A 7424-nucleotide genomic window follows, 5' to 3' on the forward strand; every position below is an offset into this window, starting at 1 on the left:
AGTTCTAGAATATATGACAGACTTTTCTTTGTCGCATTGGGCAGTCGACATTTTTTTTTTTTTTTTTTTTGGAGCTGAGGACTGAACCCAGGGCCTTGTACTTGCTAGGCAAGCACTCTACCACTGAGCTAAATCCCTAACCCCGCAGTCGACTTTTTTGTGTCCCACGTTTCCAATTTGAATAGCATATAGTCACCAGTCAAGGCAAAGACAGTTTCTTGCCTCATGGTTAACTTTGCCACATTGAAATTAAACTCCATATGGATGTTCTTTGATGCCCATAATCTTTTTTTGAAATAGATCAATGCTGCAAGGAACAGACATGTCTCACTGTCATGAAAAGCTTATGTTATTAAAATACCTTAAATGTCATATTCTGTAGATCTCTGAAGTGTTTAAAGTTGACATATCTATCTAAAATATATCTCTGTTTAACACTGAAAACATACCAAACATGACTGCAAGACTAATTGATGTAGGTAACTAACTACTAACTTGCATTTCTCAATTATCTTAAACAGTATGTAATAACAGCTTTCAAGAACTCAAACTTTACATTACACTTTTTAATGATTTGTATAGGTATAGCACCTTAAACAAGAGTAGAAAAATATATACAGTATAACAAAAATAACCTCAAATTTGTATCATTATAGAACAATCTATACTAATGTAAAAATTTGAGAATAGTAGTTGCATTTTAGTTTAAAAGTAGGTTCAATATTCTACTCCTTTATCCTGTTATTCCTATATCCCAACTTCTTCCTTTTCAGAAAGATATTTCTGAATCTAATTTCCCTTGCTTAGCTTCCTCTATGACCATGAGCAATAAGAACTTGCAATTAACCCCTCTAAACAATGACAAACATCCATAATTCATAGAACAACCAAATATCACCCACCTTACCTCTTGGGAATATGGGTGTCATGTTCTTAAAATTACTTTCTGTTGTCTGGGGGTGATGACATACTTAGGGCACCCTGAGAAATTTAAGATAACGGTCAAGTCCTGGGAGAGTTAGTTGTATAATTTGCTGTCCTAGGAAAGCTAGCTGCTTAATTTGCTGCCCAGGCTCTGTGTGATGGGAAAATGAAGGATTACCACTTAGAAGTTGACATGAGCAGTTTGTAGTCCAAAGCTTATCTTTGGGTAGTACTTTTCAGTTTAATGGTGTTACCACAGCCCAGATGGTTTTGTCATTGCAGTGCCTCCTCATCTTTTTGGGGACTTCAAGGTCACTGTTAGGGATGGTCATGGTTCACTACAGAAATCTTATACATTTTAAATATCATATGCATCAGATCTCCAAGAGCTTGAAGGACTGCAATCTATTAAATACATCCAAGGTACACAACGTTATTTCCTAGTTACCTGCTTCAGACTCAAACTGGAAAATACATATGGGAAGTTAGATGAAGCTTATTTCTAGAGTTAGTTAGTACTTTATATGACCATAAATATGACAACAGAAAGTTTATATATGTGTATGTATATATAAAATCATAAATTTTGAGATAATACTTGTATCTTAAGAAAAGATTTTTTTTTTTTTGGTTTTTCAAGACAGGGTTTCTCTGTGTAGCTTTGTGCCTTTCCTGGAACTCACTTGGTAGCCCAGGCTGGCCTCGAACTCACAGAGATCCGCCTGGCTCTGCCTCCCGAGTGCTGGGATTAAAGGCGTGCGCCACCACCACCCGGCTAAGAAAAGATTTAAAGAGTCAAAATAAAACCAAAGGAATATGATATTAATTGCAATAGAACAGTCTTTGAATTTTGTTTTTCTTCTGTCCCATACCAGGTGGCTCTCCTGATATGAGACAGATTGGATTTTTTCTTTAACAAGCATGCATTGGTTTAGAGAAGGAGAGAACCATGCTCCAACTGCAAAACTAGCTTTAATTTTTCATTGAATTGGGACCACACAAAGACCATTTGCCTTTTATGTTTGTACAACAAAAACAATCATTTGGGTAGATTTGTGAAATTCTACTCTTTTGGAAGTGTGCTATACCATTAAGCCAATTTAATTTTTTTTTCTTGGAACATATTCTCTTAATGATTTGTCTTTCTTCAGATGTTTCATTTTTTCCAGTGATCTTAAAATTCCTTCGTTAGATGCTTTAATTATCCTAGAAAGATGAAAACAAAACCCTGCCCCAACCTTAACTTTGAGGGGTTCCTTTTTTGGTAGACTTTATCTTTGTTAAGTCAAATCGTTTTTGGCAACAAAAAAAAGTGTTATCTTTTGATTTTTTTTTTTGGATACCTGATCAAATGAAAGGCATTTGTTAGTCTTTAAGTAAGTTTTGTTTAAATAACCAAGTTGTTTGATGTCAGTCTGACTGACAGGTAGACAGGTAGGGCAGAGGCAGGACTGGTCCAGCCAGTCTCTCCCTGGGGATGAGAAAGATGATGAGTATTAGAACAACCCAGACCTCCCCTGTCCATCAGAGAGAAACACACTGGGCCGGGAGTCTTGTCGAAGCAGGAACTAGCTTTATTGTATCAGGAGTGAACTTATATAGGTTGGGGTGATGGGAGGGGAGGGGGAGGAGGGCATGAGGATAGCCGGTCAATGAGATGATGCTATCTTAGCAGTTACTAGGCAGAGGCCGATTCTAGGTCGGGTAGTGCTGAGTCACTGGTATGCGGAAGTCCTGTCCCAGGACAGGTCACCAAACTTGATCTAGGCTCAGGACATTACACTGGGCCTCATGCGCAGGCCTTGTGGGGCCCAACAGTTTGAGGAATTATTGCCTATTCTAATCAAGTGGTCTCTCTTGCTTGAATCTAATCTATCAATCTGGATGGTATCCATAGCTTTTCTTCTGTGGAAAAAAAAATCAAAACCTCTTCCCAAAGTAACACATATCCTGGTTCCCATTCTGAGTTCAACACATCTTTATAATATGCAGGCTGATTTAATACAGCAGTTTTTTTTTCTACTATCCAATGTCTCTCTGCAGCTTTTGTTCCTTTCTCATTAGCATTCAAGACATTTAAAGTTAACAAAGCACCATGTAATCTAACTCTGGGGGTCTTTATTACCTCTATCTGTTTATTAAGCATACCTTTTAAAGTGTGATTAGATCTTACTATAACTGCTTGTCCTGTTGGATTGTGTGGTATGCCTGTAATATGCTTTATTGTGTAATATACAAAAAAAACTGTTTCATTTTACTAGAGACATAGGCTGGAGTGTTGTCAGTCTTAATTAGTATAGGCATTCCCATAATGGCCATGACTTCTAAAAAATGTGTAGTTACAAAATCAGTCTTTTCAGAACTTAAAGCAATTGCCTTTGGAAATCCTGAATATGTATGTATGATATGGTGAACATACTTTAATTTTCTAAACTCCACAAAGTAAAACATACTCATTTGCCTAATTTCATTTCTTTTAGTACACTATTGGTTACTTCCTGCAGCTAATGGAGTTTGGTTAAACAAAGAACAAATAGGACATTTCCTTATAAATTTTTTGGCTTGTTGCCAAGTTATAGAAAAATCTTTCTTCAAATCTTTGCTATTAACATTGTGTTTCCTATAAAATTCTGAGGTTTCTAACACATTTCTACCCATAGCTGTTCAGTTTCACCATTACCTTGTGCTAAAGGGCCTGGTAGACCTGTATGGGATCTGTTATATGTGGATGATTTCTATTTCTGATTACTTGTTATAGTTGAATAAATAAAAAAATTAATGCTGAATCATCTGGAATAAGTTCAGTGATCTCAATATGTAAAATAACTTTTTATGCATATTGAGAATCAATAACTATATTAAGAGGTTCTGGAAAATCTAATAATTTTGTATGTCTTAGGGTTTTATTGCTATGAAGAGACACCATGAACATAGCAACTCTTGTAAAGAAAAACATTAAATTGAGGGTGTTTGCTTACAATTTCAGAGGTTCAGACCATTATCATCATGGAAGGGTGCATGGTGATGTGCAGGTAGATGTGGTGCCAGGTGGATCTCTGTGAGCTCGAGGCCAGCCTGGGCTACCAAGTAAGTTCCAGGAAAGGTGCAAAGCTACACAGAGAAATCCTGTCTCGAAAAACCAAAAAAAAAGAGTTCTACATATTAAATCAGAGGCAACAGGAAGTCGATTGACTGTCACAGTAAGGGAAGCTTGAACAAAAGAGACTTCAAAGCGTGCCCCCACAGTGACACACTTCATTCAACAATGCCATACCTCCTAATATTGCCACTTATTTGCGGGACATTTTCTTTCAAACTACCACATTTCACTCCCTGATCCTCAAAGGCTTATAGCCACATAATAATGAAAAATGCATTTAGTCCAATTTCAAAATTCCCCATGTTCTATCACAGTCTCAATATTTACAAGCCCAAAGTTCAAAGTCTCTTCTGAGATTCCTGGAATTGCTTAGCTGTAATCTCCCATAAAATCAAAATCAAAAAACAGATCACATACTTCCAACATATAATTGCACAGTATCTATATTACCATTCCAAAGTGGAGGGAAGGGAGCATAGTGAGGAAGTACTGGACCAACGCAAGAACAAAAACCAGCTGGTTAAACTCTAAATATTGCCTCTCCATGTCTGATGTTAAAACGTTCTTCAGATCTCCAACTCTGTTCAGCTTTGTTGACTGCAACAGATTTCTTTATCTTGGTCTGGCTCCTCTCTCTGTTCCAGGTCTCCTTCACAGGTATCCCATGACTCTGGCATCTCTAACATCTTCAGTTCTCCAAGGCAATCCAGGTCTCACCTTCACAGCTTCACACAATGGCCTTTCTACTAGGCATCCATTCAGGGACACCCTTGACATATGCCTGACCTCAGTGGCTTTATTTCATAACCTAGTTCTTCCACCCTTAACTTTAAAGCCAGAACCAAGTGACAATTTCTGCTGCTTAGTGGGGCTGGAACATGACCCCCTCATTCATTTACATCTTTACCAGCTTTCTGTCTTTCGCCACCTAAGCTTGGCTGTCCTGAATCTCACTCTGTAGACCAGGCTGGCCTCAGACTCAGGGTTCTGCCAGCCTCTGCCTTCCCAGGGCTGGGATTAAAGTTTTGCCCCACCACACCTGGCTCTGAGCTTTTCTTTAGCTATTTTTCAAAAGCTCGAAACTTAGCTGGGTGTGATCTTGCCCTGAGGTTAGCGCTCCCTTTTTTCTCTTTCTTAATCCGTTCATCTCCTTGAACAGAGGATTTGGCTCCATTCTACTTTCTGATGTGCTCTTTCTTCCCAAATATTTTTCCTTGCTCAGCTTGTTCCTCTTCATTACATATCTTCCTTATAGTTAGCACTAATATCCACATAACAGAGTCTATACTAGGCTGTTTTAAGATTTCTTCTGCCAACAGAATTAATCCCAAACTTTTCACTTTACCATCAGACAGACTCTTCAGACAAGGGCAAAAGGCAGCCACTTCCTTCACCAAAATATCATAAGAATGATTTCTAGGCAACATACTAGAATTCTTCTCCTATGAAACCTGTTGATCTAGCTCCAGACGGTTCATCACATCACACTCAGCACCACTGTCTTCCAAACTCCTACAAGTACCGCCAATTAAAGCATTCCACTGCATTTCTAAACCAAAGTACCAAAATCCATATTACTCTAAGCAATATTATGGCCTAAGTCCATCCCTACTACTTCTTGTGTGTTTCTCTATCCATCTCCCTGGGTCCTCTGTCCTCTCTATGGCTAAGTTTCATCAAATACTTTCTGGCTCCACCCCCTGATGCAAGGTTAATTTTATTAACACAGTCTTGGAGTTTCACAGTGCAATCAAATATCCTGCAACATACTACCTTATTTCTGATATGTAGATTTTAGTTTTTTATTTATCGGTCATTTCAAAAGCTGCATATTTTAATCCAGAAACTATGCATTTATGGACGATACGGAACAGACTCAGGCATGGGAGCAGATTCTCCTGCTCCAGTGCTTCTAGGGGCATCTTTATCGTTGCAGAATGGAAGGCAGCAGCTGGAGACACTCACTGCAATGAAGAGGCAATGTAAAGAGCTCAGATATCCTATCCTGAACTGTCATTCTGCCAGCCTCTTGAACCATTTTGGTCACAGTTTGTAATTCCAGAAAGTATTTTGTACTGAAAGAATTCCATTCTTTTCTTTTCTTTTCCTTTTCTTTTTTTTTTCAGCAAAGAGAATTAAAATCCCGAATGATCCCATTAAGGTTTCCAGGGCTCATACTGGGAATGGCATAGTAGCCCAATCAGAAGTGCAGTTTGCTGGTTTCAGCAAAATCTGCAATTCACCTTTTCCCTACCCAGTATGAATATTCTTGAGAAAGTCAAGGTATTTACTGGTTATAGCCTTCAGACTGAAAAATGGAGACCCACAGTAAGACCACCCAGTGGTGACCTGCCTTGAGCTGTTTATCCTCAATTATCACTACCTGGTCATCTTTGTAAACTTGCATTTGGGGTCCTTCATAGAAATCTTCAAGCCTTGACTCCAGTAGAGCTGGATTGCATGGGGAAAAGCTAGCTAGGCTGCATCATCTCTTGCTCCTTCCAATGATGACTGAGTCAATGTTGATGTGATTGACTCCCTACTTGCTTGACTTTGACATATCTCTGCTTTCAACTTGCTGTCAGGAACATTGCAGAAGTTTGCTTCCCTGGTTCTGGTTGTCCTACCTCATCAACTAGCACACCTTCATCATCACTCTCAATGACAGACACCTGCACACTCACCAGTATGTAAATTTTAAACACTGAGTTCCAATTTACTGTTCTGTTCATTAGACTGTTAGTTATGAATAAAAGGCAGGATAGAATATTAAATATCATCTTTAGGTTTGATCATCTTTAGTATGAAAATTGTATAGTTTTGGAAGCATAGAGGTTCTTGGAAAATCTACATCTCAAAGTGTTCAGTCAGGCTGTCTTCTTTTGCAGGATTTCATCTTGGTTATTTCTGGTATTAAGAAGTACTATCCAAGCTGGGCGGTGGTGGCGCACACCTTTAATCCCAGCACTCGGGAGGCAGAGTCAGGCGGATCTCTGTGAGTTCAAGGCCAGCCTGGACTACCAAGTGAGTTCCAGGAAAGGCAACAAAACTACACAGAGAAACCCTGTCTCGAAAAACCAAAAAAAAAAAGTACTATCCAAACTGCAGTGTATGGTTATTTTACCTAGAATACCCAAGTATCTTATGAAACTTTGACTTCAAATTGATATAGTCACACTTCATGTAAATAAGCTCATATTAATGACCCTGGTTCTACTAAGAGAATTATTATGTATGTTACATGCAAACTTAATGTTATGTGTAGAGATAGACAAAGGTAAAATTGCTAGGACTTGTTAAAGGATATTTAAGTAGCATATGTAATTTCTGGACTCTATAGTTATATAATGAGCCTATCATTATCAAAGTAAAATTACTTTAATGAATCAAAAGAATTAAA

At 38.3% G+C, this 7424-nt stretch overlaps 1 pseudogene; it reads right to left on the minus strand.

Annotated features, from left to right (window-relative positions):
• Window positions 1-5948: 5948 nt before the first annotated feature.
• LOC128116532 (aprataxin-like) lies at window positions 5949-6756 on the minus strand (annotated as a pseudogene).
• Window positions 6757-7424: the final 668 nt, after the last annotated feature.

Source organism: Peromyscus californicus, unplaced genomic scaffold, assembly GCF_007827085.1.
Source record: "Peromyscus californicus insignis strain IS unplaced genomic scaffold, ASM782708v3 Scaffold_10__1_contigs__length_136768540, whole genome shotgun sequence".
Lineage (NCBI taxonomy): Eukaryota > Metazoa > Chordata > Mammalia > Rodentia > Cricetidae > Peromyscus > Peromyscus californicus.